Below are 16,501 nucleotides of genomic sequence, written 5' to 3'. Positions count from 1 at the left end.
GTCTGTGCAACTTGAGAAGCTTGTTCTAAAATATGTATGGAAAAACAAAGGACCAAGAATAACCCAGATAGAAGATGAAGAAGAAAAATAAGGAAGATTTTCCTCTACTAAATAATCAAGACTTTTTATATAACTATGGTAATTAAACAGTGTGGTGTGGACACTAAGATACACAAACTGTACAGTAGAACAGAATAGGCAGTTTAGAAATACAGCCATACATAAATGGAATGTTAATATATGACCAAGTTGGCAGGACAATCAGTTGGGAAAAGTGGGGCTAGTCAAAAAAACAAACCTGGGTGAGGGGGAGTCATTTGTATGTAAAAAGTAAAACCATAAACTAAATTCCAGAGAGCATAAGAATTCAAATGTCAAAAGCAAAACTAAATTTTTTAGAAGAGTAAGTTAATATATATTAGGATGGGGAAAAAAACAGAATAAATATTTATAAATTTGAAGTTAAGAACATGTATTTATTAAAATAGGAAGTGAATGGGGCGCCTGGGTGGCTCAGTCGGTTAAGCGTCTGCCTTAGGCTCAGGTCATGATCCCGGGGTCCTGGGATCAAGCCCCGCATCGGGCTCCTTGCTCTGCGGGAGGCCTGCTTCTCCCTCTCCCTCTGCTGTTCCCCCTGCTTGTGTTCCCCCTCTCTCTCTGTCAAATAAATAAATAAAATCTTAAAAAAAAAAAAAGGAAGTGAAAAGACAAGCCACATATGAGAGAAGAAACTTGCAACACATAACTAACAAAGTAGTGTTCAGTACAATCCTCTAAAAAAAAAAAAATGAGCAAAAGACATGAACTGGCTATTATAAAGGTGAGCCAAGGATGGCCCCTGTATATTGGCCCCTAGGTTGTTTATTTCTATGCAGCAGATTGGGACCTATATAAGCTCAACACCTGCCAGTAAGTACCAAACTCAAATTTTTACACATCCAGTTGTTTTAAACACAGCCCCAATAAGCAGACTTTTAGCCATTTAAGAGCGGCCTGCCTGTTTTGCATACTTCATGAAACTGTCCAACACCTGCTAGTCATAGATAAGATAAACCACGTGGTTATAAAGACCACAAACTGCTGCTGCCCTTTGGAGCTTTCTGACCCAGAGACTTCCTGCTGGGCTGCAGAGCAAGGTCACGTAACCATCTGGGAATCTCCTTGCCCTCCTCTCCTTCTAGATGTCCCAGAGGCTCTGGATCGTCTACTTCTGTGAGGGACTTCCCACACACAAATCTGTCAAAGCCAGCCCAGAGAAAACCTGTGTGTGTGTTACTGCCACCTCGTGGTCGTATCTTTTTCCTTCATCTGCCCTGAAATCCCTCCAGCCCGACACTGACATTTCACAGTAAAGGAACTATACACGTGGCCAATAAATATACGAGACGCTGAACCTCAGGGATAGGCCAATAAGGTTGGGATGAGACACCATTTAGCTCCCATTTCATTGCCCCAAATCAAGAAGTCTGAAGCATTAGGGAAGATATGGATGCTGGTAGAAGTGTAAGCTGGCATAACCTCTTTGAATAAAGATAGGATACTATCGGGCGCCTGGGTGGCTCAGTCGGTTAAGCGACTGCCTTCGGCTCAGGTCATGATCCTGGAGTCCCGGGATCGAGTCCCGCATCGGGCTCCCTGCTCGGCGGGGGGTCTGCTTCTCCCTCTGACCCTCTTCCCTCTCATGCTCTCTCTCATTCTCTCAAATAAATACTTAAAAAAAAAAAAAAAAAGATAGGATACTATCACAAAAAGGTAAACGCTGACGCACCCAAGACCCATCAATTCTACTCCAAGGGAAACACACCCAAGAGATATGTTTGTACAGAAGCACCAAAAGGCAATGCTCGTAACAGCACTGTTGGAAACAGCAAAAACCTGGAAATTGCATAGATGTTCAGCAGCTGGAGAGTGGATAAACCATAATACACTCACATAATGGGCTATTATGTAGCAACGACAGTGAAAGAAATGCAAGGATGAATCTTAGGTCTGAATGCGTATGTCCCCCCAGGATCCGTAGGTTGAAACCCTAGTGCCCAGTGAGATAGTATCAGGAAGCGCTGGCATTCGTGAGTGGGACTGGGTGCCGAAGAAGGAGCCCCCACGGAGATCCCTAGGCCTCTGCCATACCAGAAGTCTACTACCGGGAAGAGGAGCATGCCGGCTCCCTGCTTCCAGCCTTCAGAACTGTGAGGAATAGGGGCGCCCAGGCGGCTCAGTCAGTTGAGCACCAGACTCTTGGTTTCAGCTCAGGTCCTGATCTCAGGATCTTGGCATGAGCCCCACTAGGGACTCTGAGCTCAGGTTGGAGTTGGCTTGAAGATGCGCTCCCTCTGCCCCTCCCCCTACTCGTGCCCTGAAATAAATAAATCTTAAAAAAAAACAACTGTGAGAAATAAATTTCTGTCCTTTCTAAATCTGTGCTGGTTTGTCAAAGCAGCCTGAATGAACATGTTTGTGAAAGTCAGTCCAGAATGCTAGACAGAAGTTAAAAAAACAGAAACTACTGTATTACCTAATAATGTAGGTGTGAAAAGTTAGAGCAATTAAGAGCGGTGTAAACACAAATCAGGATGGAAGTAACTTCGGGGGGGGGGCAGTAGCAGAGAACGAGGACCCCGTATCCTTCACGAAAGTTGCAGTATTTCAGTTCTTGGGTCTGACGGCGAGGTGGCCGCTTAAAGGGGATGTTCACCCTACGACTTCGGCCGGAGCCCAGGGCGGAGCCAGAGATCGAGACCCGAGCCGCGGTCGAGTCAGAGGCTTAACCTCGTTGTGTGAGTTTTTGATTAAACGCCATCCAAGGACCACGTCTTAGTAACTAATCCCGTGTACCTGAGGCTCTCTCAAAGATCCACGGTACCCTCATACCGCGCAGGCCTCGGCCCGAGCACGTCACGAACGGCCCGGAGCCCACCCGCCGCCTCCCCAACCCGGCAGCTGGCCCCCAAGCCCCCAACACCGCCCGGCGGCAAAACCCCGTCCCCCACGACGCAGACAAAAAGAGGCGGCGGTCACGTGGCGCGGCCGCCCACGCCCGGCGCGCCGTGACGTCACCACTCGGCGACCGGGCCATCGATTCCCGGCGGCGGCGGCGGCGGCGGCGCGGCTACGTGGTGGGGGCGGGCGGGGAGGGTCCGCGGCCGTGGCAGCCTCGGGGGTCGGGCCGTGGCCCGGACGTTCACCGCACCCGGTAAGGAGGCTGCTTCCTTCTCCGCACCCCCTTCCCGACCCGAGCCGCTGAGAGAGGGGGCCGCCGGGGGGAGGGGGCCCCGGGGGTGTGCGTGCGCGTGCGCCCGGGCGCGTGCCCTCGCGTGCGCGCGCGCGCGTGCGTGTGTGTGCCCGGGTGCGCCCGGTGCGCGCGCGGATGCTCTGGCGCGCGTGCCATCGGAGCCCAGCAGCTGGGTACCAGCGGCGCTGCTGCCCTCGGCGCGGACAGCGGCTGGACGGGGGGGCTCCTGGGGCTCGTCCAGGGCCGCGCCGCCCTGCGCCTCCCCGCCGGGGCCGCCTGCGCCCGCACCGCAGCCCCGGGGCAGCCCGCGCGGCCCCTGCGCGCCTCCCGCGGGGAAGGCGTGGGCGTCCGCCGCGGACAGCCCGCTGCGGGTCGCGGCCACCGCGCGGTGCCTCGGCCTGGCCCTGCTGCAGGAGGCCTAGTTGCGTCAGCGCCTGTCCTCCGCCCTCCGTCGCTCGGCGTGGTTCTCGGGCCCCGCCAGAGGGTAAGCCTGCCGCAGGTGTTCCGTGTGATGTCCGAGTTTGGGAGACTTGCCTTTCAGAAAGCGATGCCTGTCACTGGGTCTTCGGTGCGGTGCGGGGGAGCCCCAGCGGGCGCTCGGCGGGGACGGCGGAGGCCGAGCCGCTCGGGCAGCACGCTCGCACCGGAGGCCTGTGCTGCCGCCGGGGAGGGAGGCGGTAGGTCACGGGGAGCGCAGGACGCAGGAGCATCAGATGGTGGAGCAGACGAGAGTGATGTGCCAACTTCTTCCTTTACCAAAGAAGGCTCGTTCCCATCGTTTCAGAGCTCCCGAAATATCGTTTTCGTTATTTAAACAAACAGTTGCGTGCTTGCTGTATGGGAAGCAGAGGAGTAAGAGTGGAAATGGGCATGAACTTTGGAGTCAGGTCTGCCGTTTGCCGTCTGTGTGACGCTCAGTGAGTTATTTAACTTCTCCTGGTTGCGCTTACCGACCAGATGAGGGTCATCACATCCACCTCGCAGGGCTATTGTCAGACTTCGGAGTGTCCAGCTGTTATTAATAAGCGAACAGCACCCAGGCACTTGAACTTGCTCCCTTGCTGAAGGCTTCCCATGGGTACAGCTGATTGAGAAGGGGGGAACTTTTTGCTATTTTGGGTGTTTGCTGTTCTGCCAGATGTGATGAAGCGGACTGGGGGGGGGGGGGTGTAGAAGGAGGAATCTCAAAATCCATCATCTCTCTACTAAAGACCTCATAAAATTTTAGAACTGGAAAGAGGTTAAGGCCTCATTTAGTTACAGCTTCTCTTTATTGAGCACTTGCTGTGTGCCTCACACTGTAGAGAACACTTCACATCCGCTGATTTAATACCTCCTGCAGCCCAGTGCAATAAGTAAGCATATCCCCGTTGTTTAGATCCAGGAGATTAGTCTCGGCCAAAATCCCGACACTAATTAATGGCAGAACTGGAACTGGAACCCAGGCTTCTCGGGCTTATTTCTCAGTGACTGCAGTCCTAACATCGTGAACCTGGGGTAGTGGGGCAAGGGAAGCATAAGCAGAGTTCAGAGGGCCAGGATTTGCTGAAAGAATAATATTTCAAATTGTTCAGTGATAAATTATCTTTTATTTTACATTTTACCCAGCATTGTCCAGATGTGAACCGAGATTTGGCCTTTTCACCCAGAGAAAAAGGAAAGGCTCATGGGCACACAGTGCTGGGATCGTGGGCACACAGTAGGTATTTGGTAAATACCTGTGGAAAGAAGAAAAAATCTTGAGGTATTGTTATTTCTGCCGGAATGAGACCCATTGCTTAATACACAAAGGCTTCCTTAGCTAGCTGTTCTTATATGGTAATGGTGTAATAGGAACATCTTTTTTGTTCATGGATTTAAAGATTTGAAGCTGTATTTTAGTCTGAGGTTGGTATTATCATCTGTGACCAACTCATTAGAGTTTTCAAATATGTGAACAAGAGGATCTGAGCTTTGGGCATCTGTAGTGATCTCTTGAGATACAGCAGTTTATTTTGCTTAAACGTCTGTTAGAATTGGACCGTAATGGGTCTAGCTGCCTGAATTAAGTTTTCTGGAGAACACTGGATGATTGTTTGGTATAGGGTAAAGAGTTCAAAATATTAAGTTTGTGGCAACATTAAATATTTGGGAAAGACCTGGGACTGATGTGCATTAATGTGGGAATAGTAAACTGGTTTTAAGTAGATAATTCTTGGTGTCTTTGATCAGCCGTTCTGTGTGAGTTCTCTGAAGATGACTTAGGGCCATACAGTGGATTATATAAACTCACAGGTTTATATTCCTCATCCATATAGACCGTAACTTACACACACACCCAAAGACCTGTCGTTGCTGCTTCTAAACCCTCCCAGATGCCTCAAAGCCACCTCTTTCACTGTCTATCAAACTTAATGGGAGGAGCTCTCACATCATCTATCCTCCATTGCCCTTGTATCCCATATCCCATCACCACCACATACACAGTGAAGCTCTTTCCCCCAAAAAGGGTATATTACTGCAGTTGTGAATGGCAGAAACCCAGTGTAAACTAACTTAAGCAAAAAAGAGTCCGCCCAACCCCTTGTGATCATTTAACTAGGAAGTCCAGAGATGAGCTTCAGGTATGGCTGGATCCTAAGGCTCAACGAATGTCATGAAGACTCTCTTGGCCCTGCCTTTCTCTGCTCCTTTTTGTTTATTGGCCTCATTTGCTCCTGCTGCCTTCTCTAGACATGCTGAAAAAGCTGAACACTGGCAGCCCCAAGCCAGTGACTTTACAGTTCTCTTCTGCATTGTAAACTAATCTCAGTGGCCGAGGAGACAGGGATGCCATGGTTGGTCAGGTCTGTCACAGGCCCACTCCTGGCATGAAGGAGTAAACTGCTCCATAACCACGTGGGATGACCACCGTATGCGTGTGTGCACATGCTCATATCCCACCTCTTTGCGGCCCTTCCACAGCCTTCCGGCTGGAACGAATCCCCCTGGTGTCGTGTGTCCGTCAAGTTGTTGCTGTGTGGTGGCACCGACCCTGAGCCTCCTGACCCTTCCCCGCAGCTTCATCCCACTGACTGCCTTCTGGACTCAGGTCATGCTTCTCCCAGAAGCCGTCCTGGACCTCCATCAGTGAGTTAGGCCCCCTTCTCTCCTGTTCATGGGTAAACACCTGATTTGATCACTCCCATCCTTAGTTGGCATTATTTCTCTTCTTAGCACTTACAACCAGTTGATGTATATTGATTTGTTTATTGCCTGTCTCTCCTTGTCAGAACATCAACTTCATGAAAATAACGAGGAAAAGAGGTTTTGTTTCATTTACTGCTGTATCTCTAGGACCTAGGACAGTGCCTGCACGTGCTTTGTGCTTAATAAATGTTTATTAAATGAATGAATGAAAATCTGCCCACAGGGAGAAAACGCTGACATCGTGTTGATGAGGATTCCAGTCTGCACGATAGATACAGTTCTCACTGTAAATTCTGTAAACTCCAGTACTGCGAGCCCACCCTGGAAAGGCAGAACCTCTCCCCAGGTCCCTGCAGAGGCCAAGGGTCAGGCCCCAAGGAGAAGCCACATGGAATTCCACCCTGTGAAATGTTTCCCTCCATACTCAACCCTTTCTGAACTGTGATAGGTTGTATAGGGAGGCTTTTTCCATAGTTTGAGTCCTTTTCCTTAGGGTATTTATTTTTAAAACATTTATTTGAGCACTTACAAGGTGCCAGGCACTGTCCTAAGCCTTTTATAAATAATTCATTCTTCGACTGGAGTTTTGGGAACAAGGGTTGTGAACTTTAAAACTTTTTTTTCTTTTTAAATACCAAAACACTCAAGAAACGCTAAAAAATCCCAATTAGAGGGACGCCTGCCTGGCTCAGAGGAGCGGTCAACTCTTGGGGGAGAGCAGAGTTCTAGCCCCACGTTGGGTGTGGAGATTACTTAAAATCTTTGGGGAAAAATCCCAATTAGAAAATTCTGCAAGGAATGAGACCCGTCCATGCAGCTCATCTCACCCTCCAGAGGTGGACCTACTGCCTGTGTTACATGCCTCCTTCCTGAGGAGGATTTTAGTTGTGGCCATTAAAGAAATGAAATTGTATCTACATACCCATGTGTGCGTACACAGTGTGGATATATAGACCTCCCTGTGTGTGTGGTCGTTTGGTTGTCACCCAGATGCAGCCATGCTCTGCATGCCTGTCCACTCCTCCTTTCCCCTCCTGTGGCCAGGGTGCTTCTGCTGCACACGCCACCGCTCCCAGGGACACAGAGCTGCCCTGCCCGGGTTGGGGGTGGGGGGGGGTTGGGGGGCTGCTGGCAGGACAGGGCTGCTCAGGTGTTAGTCTTCCGGCCTCTCCCAGGGAAGGCCCACATCTGTGCCCAGCACCCCGCAGAGCACGTCCGTCTTCCCAGGTTACTGTGCCTTCCCTTCCAGGAACCTGACCCGTGCCCACTCCCTTTTGTTTCTTCTTTTAACAAGTTCTGGTAGCATTGGAGACTTGGGGAGGCTGTTTCAGCCCACACTTACCTCCACCTGCTGCGGTGCACGGAGCAGGCGTAGTCCTGACACGCTTCCAGAAAAGTGAGTCCCCGTGTCCACACCCAGCGCTCCCTGTGCCTGCCCCAGCCTGCCTACCCCAGACTGGGTATTTTAACTAAAAAAGGAAAAGCTTTGCTACATTGTCTGGCTTTAATTTGCATCTTTTGTTATGATTAAGTTTGAATTCTTTTTGCATATGCTTATCATTTTTATTTCTATTTTTTAAATTCTCAGTATTTGTCTAGTCACTTAATTGCATTTATTTTTTTTATAAATTATACAAATTCCTAAAAAAACCTGAGTATGTGCTCATGATAAAAACAAACAAAAAACTTTATTTGCTGTGAATATTTTTCTAATTTGTTGTTTGCCATCTAAAAAATCCTAAAAATTTTTGGCTTTTTCATTAAACATACAAAACCTATTTTTCATTATTCTGTAGACAAATTTTGTACTTTCTGATTTCTTCCTTTGCTTGTAAGCTTTAAAATGTTTTTTCTTCATTCTGTATTACAGTATTTTATGTTTTGCTTTTTTATTACCTTATAAAGCTAATCATCCGTTTTATTTCCAATTTTAACAAAATATTTGATGAAAATATTGTGTAATGTTTTAAATAAAATCAGTTTGAATTAGATGAAGGCCTATGTTTTATTTTACATTACATTAGTGTATATATCGTATATTTTTCCTTTTTAAAGTAATTTATTAGAATATCAAAGCTTGTGCTATGGAACTGAGGTTAAAATGTATGTAAAGTTCTCACAATGTTATGTTCTTGGCGTATCCATGAACCGCCGCAGGGGCAGTGTTTATCTGTGGCTGCTGATCTGTCTCGTCCCACTGGCAGCTCTTCGGTGTGTAGCCAAGAGGATGAGTTTAGCCCCTTCCAGTTCCCTCAGCCCACTGTTTCCCTGAGACTCTTTTTTATTACGATACAATTACATACAATAGACAGCAAATATTTCAGCGAATATGGACAAATACGACAAATATATACCCATTCAGTCACCATCCAAATCAGGAAAATAAAACATTTCCATCACCCCAGAAAGTTCCCTCACGCCCCTTCTTAGTCATCCCTGTCCCCAGAGGCCACCACTGCTCTAAGTAGTCTGTCATCCCCATAGACTAGTTCTGCTGCTCTAAAATCTCACATAAATGGGATTCTACAACACCTCCTTCTGTGTGTGGCTTCTTTCATTTGGGCTCAAACGTTGCCCTCTGTGTGAATATACATCAGTTGATGCACTCACCTCGTGACGGACATTTGGTTTGTTTCCAGCTTAGGGCTTTTAAGAATAAATCTATGGATGTTTTTTTCTTCTTTTTTATTGAGGTACAAAGCACATAACCTGAGATTTACTGTCTTACCGTTTCCAGGCGTACAGGGCGGTAGTGTTACCTACATTCGCATTGTGAACCATCTGGAACTTTTTCTCTTGTAAACCTGAGACTCTACCCATTAGGCAACAGCTCCCCCTTTCCGCCTCTTACTCCCGGCTCTGAACATTCTTACGTAAGTCTCTTTGTGGCCATTTCTTTGTATTTTCCTTGGTAAGTACCCGGGGGTGTAGTTGCTGGGATGAGGGTAGTTGTATGCTTGGCCTTGGAAGGAACTGCCGAACAGCGTCCAAAACGGCGGCTCCATTTCATGTTGCCGCCAGCGGTGTCCGAGAGTTCCGGCTGCTCCAAACCCTCACCCAGTTCAGATACCGTGAGGTTTTTATTTTAGCCGTGCCGATAGCTGGGGAGTGGTGTGGTGTCTCACAGTGTTACCACATGGTATTTTAATCATTTACTTACATGGCTGCTTCCATGACTAGACTCGGAGCTTCTTGAGGGCAAGTTTCATGCCATCTGTACTTATCTTTTTATTCTTACTGACCCCCCCCCATTTTTGGGGTGATAGATGCTTTCTCATAGAAAACTTGACAATTGTAGGAAACTCTGAAATGAGTAAAATCACTGGTAATCCTATGCATCCGCACACGTTGGTGTCTTTCACGCAGCGCTGTGTTGCTTACACCACAGACTTGCTGGCTCTGGCCTTGGTTGATTCAGCCAGCCCTCCACTCCGCCGTCTTAGGGCATCACCTGTCTGCAGCAGGGACCTTCATCACTGGAAACCTGGACAGCTTGCTGTGTGTTCTTGGTCAGAGCTGTCACATGTATCACTGGCAAGAAAAATGGATCACCCAGAGGAGGTTATTAGACTAATGACAGTCCTCCCCCTGGGTCTGGGGAGGGAGCCTGGCCTCAGGAAAGTGGACAGAATCAGGGCTGTCTCAGAAAGGAAGGCTTAGTGGGCGCCTGGGTGGCTCAGTCGGTTAAGCGACTGCCTTCGGCTCGGGTCATGATCCTGGAGTCCCGGGATCGAGTCCCACATCGGGCTCCCTGCTCAGCGGGGAGTCTGCTTCTCCCTCTGACCCTAACCCCTCTCATGTGCTCTCTCTCATTCTCTCTCTCTCAAATAAATAAAATCTTTTTAAAAAAAAAAAAAAGGGGGTGCCTGGGTGGCTCAGTCGTTAAGCGTCTGCCTTCGGCTCAGGTCATGATCCCAGGGTCCCGGGATCGAGCCCCGCATCGGGCTCCCTGCTTGGCGGGGAGTCTGCCTCTCCCTCTGACCCTCCCCCTCTCATTCTCTCTCTCTTTCTCGATAAATAAATAAAATCTTAAAAAAAAGAAAAGAAAGGCTTAGTTGTAGGGCAGCGGGTCAGCAGTACCTGGCACTTAGGCATATTGTTTCCCAAAGCTAAAATTACTCTCTATTTTCAATTTCATGTTCTGTTCTCTGCTCGCTTATTATGATTTAAACATGTTCCATGGCATTAACTCTGTAAATACCACTGTTAACGTGTTGTATAATTCATGGTCATTCCAGAATCTACATGACCATATCTCCAGCTGGAGGCATTAAAGCTCTTTTCAGGTTTTTTCCTGTTGTAAACGATGCTGTAGCAAATGTAACTTGTTATACTAGATTTCCAATTCTCTTTCCCAACATAGATTTTTATGATTTTATTATTATGTTTATTAATAACTAGTAATAGGATTACATTTTTTTTTAAAGATTTTATTTATTTATTTGACAGAGAGATACACAGCAAGAAAGGGAACACCAGCAAGGGGAGTGGGAGAGGGAGAAGCAGGCTTCCTGCGGAGCAGGGAGCCCGATGTGGGGCTCGATCCCAGGACCCTGGGATCATGACCTGAGCCGAAGGCAGACGCTTAACCGCCTGAGCCACCCAGGCGCCCCGGATTACATTTTTTTTAAGTAGGCTCCATGCCCAGTGGGGAGCCCAACACAGGGCTTAAACTCATGACCCTGAGATCAGAACCTGAGCTGAGAACAAGACTCAGACCCGCAAATGACTGAGCCACCCAGATGCCCCTAGGACTACGTTATTAATAATAATGGTTCTTGACTATTAACTGAGGTTACAGACATTCAAGACATTAGACACACAACATCCAGTTACCTTACAAAACAGTGGAAGCCGTCATTGGTCTTAACTGCCAGTATGTAAAGTGCCTATTTCTCCTCCTCTCCTGGTTTCCTCTCCCCCGCCCCTTTCTTTGATCCAGTCCTTGACGTATACTTACTCCACAGATATCTGTTGAGCACCTTCTATGCCAAAACACTAGGCTGGGTCACGGGGGCCTAAGACTCGCACTGCTCAGGACAGACAGACATTATGAGTAATCAAATGACCTTGCAAATATGTAGCTACAACTGGTGATGAAGACCATGAAGCAAGCTTTCCTATAGTTATGGGTACTGTAAATTTTATGTGCCTTCTGCCCTCTGGTGTAGGGACAGGACTGAGGGAGAAAATAGTGCGTGACTTGGCTTTTTCAAGGCTGCAGGAGTGCTCTGTGACTGTTGGACAAACAGAATGGAAGGTGACTTTTGTGAGGTCTGGTTAGGGGAGGTTTAGCCAGGAAGTGGGGGCATACTGCAGACCTTGTTAGGACATTGGGCCTTTATCCAAAAACCAGTGGGTAGCCATAAAGGGTTTAAAGAAGGGAGATGGCAGTGACCTAATCATATTTGAGAACGTTTTGGATAGGGCCAGAGTGGATTCCTAGAGTCCAAGATTAGATTGTGAAGGTAAGCATGGAGTCCCCAACTAGCACTGAGTAATCTCATTTTTTATTACCAGTTTTATGAATGAAGACGTAGATCATACTACATTTTCATGTCGTTAGTTATTAGTATGATTGAGTATTTTCCCAAGTGTTTGACAGGCGTTTGTACCTGTGTGTGTCTGTGTGTGTGTGATTGCCTTTCTATTGACTGCGTTTTAGTGGGGGTAGCATAGTGTAGAGGCCGGGAGCACCGGCTTTGGAGCGGAATGCCTGTGTCTGGATCCTGCTGGCTGTGTTACCTTGAACAACCTGAATAGCTGGGGTCAGCCTCAGTTTCCTCCTCTGCAGCCTGGGGACAGCAGTAGTGCCCCCGTCTCCTAGGTGATCGTGGGGTTATGGGGTAAAGCGCAGGGCTGGCCCGCTGAGCACTGTGTGTGCTGTGTTGTCTGAATACCTGGCATACGCAGATGCCTGGGACCTCTGGTCGGCATGTGTGGAAAGTGTTCCCTCTCTGTTTGCGTGGTGTTACAGTACATTTTTAAACTTGTTTTCAAATAATGCCATATTTTTTGAAGTACAAAACTTATCTGCAGCGAACAGATGTCCTTCTCCTTTCTGATATCTTCCATTGCTGTGAAATAAGTCATACATACTGACTTTGTTTTTTAGTGTTTTTATTTAAAATACAGATAATCCTTTAATCCATTTGTAATTTATTCTGGCTTATTAATATAAGGCAAGGCTCTAAATAGACTTTTTCCCCAAAAAGGCCAACGAATTGGCTGAGCTCCATGTTTTGACATACCTTCTTCCCCTCACTGCTGCTCTCGGCTTCCCATCGTGCACTGGACCCGTACACACACTAAGGTCTATTTAGGGAATGTGGTTCTGCTCTGCCAGTCTGTACTCCATTCTTGCAGGATACCACCTCAGCCCTGAATTAATTAGCATAACTGTCTTCTTTCTAATCATTTTGTCAGATATCCACTCCTTACTGCTCTCACCTCATTAGAATTTGTAGTAAACCGTTACTGAATTTGGCTCTTGTTGGCATTCATAAAGTGTTCCGCCGTCACATTTGGGATTGGTGATCCTTCTATTTAAGACATACGTTCTTCAGCAGAGTTTTATACTTTTCCACATGTAGGCTGGGCACGTTCCTTGAGATTATTCCTAGATGTTTCTCTCTCCTTTTTTTTAAATGTTTTATTTGCTATTAAGAATGTAGTATTTTTATCCTACATATAAGGAAGAAGTTGTGTTTTGTGTATTTTTCTTACATCCAGCCATATTCCTTGACTGCCATTGGTTTCTAAGAGTTTTTCATTCTGCAATCAATTAAGAGTTTTGGTATTATCTGCACATATCTGTTTTCTCTTCACTTTTAAGTTTATCTCATATTTCTGTTTTCCATTATATGCTAGCATTTCCAAAACAATTTTAATACCATATTTCTTTCATTCTAAGACTGTTGAGCATAGAACATGCTACTGATTCAAAAATAGCTTTTGGGGGCTACCATATTAATGTACCACACATTGTAATTCACATTACAGTATCAGAAATGTTAGGGGTGCGTCTCAGAATTGAAGAAATAAGATCAGAGTAGTAATGGTGGCCCTCCTTATTTTCTCATTTAGTGGGAATGCCTAACCCATTTTAAATATGATATTGGCTGTTGGTTTATTGTTATATTTTTTCAAATGAAAACAAAAGACTAATTCTGCTGGACAGTAATGAGAAAGGTGTACTGTTTGGTTTAACTAACAAGTGGAGATGGGGCTGTGCACATGTCCTCTCTGATGCACAGATCCCTGGCTACAGAGCAAGGTCTCTGCCCCTTTTGCACTCAGAGCTCCCTGGTTTGCCCTGACCATCAGGGATGGTGTATTCGTTTCCCAGAACTGCAGTACAAACTACTGCAAATTTGGTGGCTCCAAACAACAGAGTTCTGGAGGCCAGAGATCTGAAATCCGTATTGTTGGGCTGGGCTCCCGGCAGGGGCTCTCAGTGAGAACCCCTTGCAGTTTATGGTGGCTGCATCTCCTGTCTTCAAGGTCAGCCTCTTCAAGTCTCTCTCCGCTTGCCTTCTCCTCAGCGTGTGTAGTTGGGAATGTTTGTGAACTTGTCAGTGCTGAAGGAAAGGCTTTTAAAGACATGTGTTAGGAATAGCAAAGCCTTTTTCATTCCCTTTGGGAATAGCACTGTGGACATCTCTAAATGGCTCTAGTTCAGTGTCCACAAAGTCAGTCCACTGAGAGTTCTGCAGGAGCCCCTCAACCTCCGCCCCTCTGCTGTCCCCAGTCTCCTCCTCGGGCTCAGCTCTACAGCAACGGGGAGACGGGCAGACTACATTTCTTCTAAGACTATTATGAAGACAGAATTAAAAACTGCTCAGTTAAGACTAGAGAGCTTAAAAAAGTGAAGTCAGCATATCGTTTATTTTGTAAATTGGTCATTCAAGGAATTGGCCGTTTGGCAAACGGCTGTTCAGCAGTTGGCTGTTGGTGACATCAGGCTGCTTACCCAGGAGACAATGCGGAGCTGAGGGTCAGAGGCTAAGCCTGCCTAGTGCAGAGCTGCACCTGTCCCTCTGCCTCCTGCAGACCGTGGAGATGGGGACATGACCTTGGAGGAAGCTGGGACTGAGCCCATCCACTTGCAGGCTGGGCCCTAGGGATGAAGAGAGGGCAAGAGTGAATGGGAGGTCCCCCCCTTGGACCCTGACTCAGAGGAGCCCAAATGCGGGCCAGCAGCCAGATGAGAAGTCAGTCATATGCCATGTGCCAGGCCAGTCTGGCACAGGAGAGGCAGATTAAGAGCGTCAGGGCTTGATGCATAAAGTCACAAGAAGGTCATCTTGTCGGGTTTTAGCAGACTAAATATGTGTTGATGGTTTAAACTTCCATGTGAAATATTTAGCACAGGCCTGTTAGCCATTATTCTCGTACAGTTTTGACATTGTTACCAATATTGTATCTTCCATGTATGATGACACTTGCTATCCCAGTACCTGGTGCCTGTAGATAGTTGGTAAATCCACTTTTCTTGCATTTACTGGGTAATTTTGATTGGGTACAGCAGTTTCTGCTAGTAGGGGCGCGGTTAGAGACCTCTGTCTCTGGAGTACTTGCAGCATCTCTTACCTTATTGTAACTTCAAAAGCCAGTCTGGTCATTAACACCAGACATCAGCATAAATACAGCCGCTGGGCAGTCACCAGTCGGTGTGCAGAAAGCCATACAGGTTATCAAAGCAAGTGGCGTTATTGTGGGAAGAGCCTGAGAATGTTGAGATTATGTTGATGTAGCAGTAGCTGTTTCAGTGAAATCAAAACCCAGCGATAAAGAATCGAAGAGAAACGACAACCAAAAAGGCAGGCAATACATGCGTGCCTAGCAGCTCTATGAATTGCTTATTATGGATTTCCTAGGAGTTAAGATAAGAACAGGAGTTTATTGGGGCGCCTGGGTGGCTCAGGCGGTTAAGCGTCTGCCTTCGGCTCAGGTCATGATCTCAGGGTCCCGGGATCGAGCCCCACATCGGGCTCCCTGCTCAGTGGGGAGTCGGCTTCTCCCTCTGCCTCTGCCCTTCCCCTGCTTGTGCTCTGTCTCTGTCAAAGAAATAAATAAAACCTTAAAAAAAAAAACAACAGTTTATTTATGTGCATATCCTGTTCTGAAATGATGCCCTAGTAGTTAAAAGTAACTTAGTAATTTATTACTTTTTTTATATAACATATTGCAAGTTAAGTAGCAAACACTCACAGGCAGGACGTTTCTGTTGCAGCGTGGCTCTCTGAGCAAGTATTGAAGGAGTTTGCAGACGTCTGCTTTCCAGAAGGGACATAGATGATTCAGTTGGATGTAGCCCATATGTGCATAAGGTCTGGCTATAGGAAATGACGGCGTAAAAGGACTGTTGTAAATATGCATCCCTGCTCACAGTCAGGTTATACATAACAACTCAAATTAATCATTTCAAAGCCAGACTAACATTTATAGTTAAAAAGCAAAGATAACCGAGATTGGAGGCTAAAACCACCCCGGGAAGCCCGGATGATAACGCAACCTTCCCCATCATCGGGGGGGAGCACAGGTTCCCAGCGGTATACCGGGAGCCAGATCTTGGCAGCACTGAGAGCACTGAGCCAGGGGCTGTTGGACGCATACCTTATTTTAGATGGTGACTCTCATGTAGGCGCCTGCTAGCAAGGAGCCCTAGGTGTACGGACACAGGAGGACTTGAATTTGGCATTGGGGTTACTTCACAAGCAGACACTCACGGGCCCCGGAGGGGAGCACCTGTGTGTTCAGAGTGCTTTACGTACAGAGGAAGCACGGGAAGGCAGGCACCGGTGAATTAACAGCAGAGGACTGGGGTCAGTTTGGGTGCATTTTCTGAAGCTGAGACTGTCTTCGGGTGCTGGAGCTGCAGGGGCGGAGGACAGTTACACGGCTGGCGCCGACCCGCTCAGGAGCGCGTGTCCCCCTCTGCGTCAGCACCGCGTCCTGTGTCAGGTTAAGAGGGAGCTTCCCCTGCGTGCAGTAGCTGTGATTGAGGCTTTTCTAGACAATTCTTATAGAGGGGTCAAAGGCTGTGGGATTGTTTAGCCGGAAGGTAGGAAAACAGCGGTAAGACCTAACACATTTTAC

General features: G+C 47.3%; 1 protein-coding gene across 1 annotated transcript in view; it reads left to right on the top strand.

Moving 5' to 3' along the window:
* Positions 1 to 3,150: 3,150 nt before the first annotated feature.
* Positions 3,151 to 16,501, top strand: part of ADAR (adenosine deaminase RNA specific) — a 39,366-nt gene continuing 26,015 nt past the window's right edge. The window contains exon 1 of the mRNA XM_021682171.1: positions 3,151 to 3,193. The gene's annotated coding sequence lies outside the window, so the exon portion shown is untranslated. The remainder of the gene's footprint in view (positions 3,194 to 16,501) is intronic.

This window comes from Neomonachus schauinslandi, chromosome 6, assembly GCF_002201575.2.
Source record: "Neomonachus schauinslandi chromosome 6, ASM220157v2, whole genome shotgun sequence".
Lineage (NCBI taxonomy): Eukaryota > Metazoa > Chordata > Mammalia > Carnivora > Phocidae > Neomonachus > Neomonachus schauinslandi.
The sequence above is the reverse complement of the archived record's forward strand: the minus strand, read 5'-3'. Positions and strand labels throughout refer to the sequence as shown.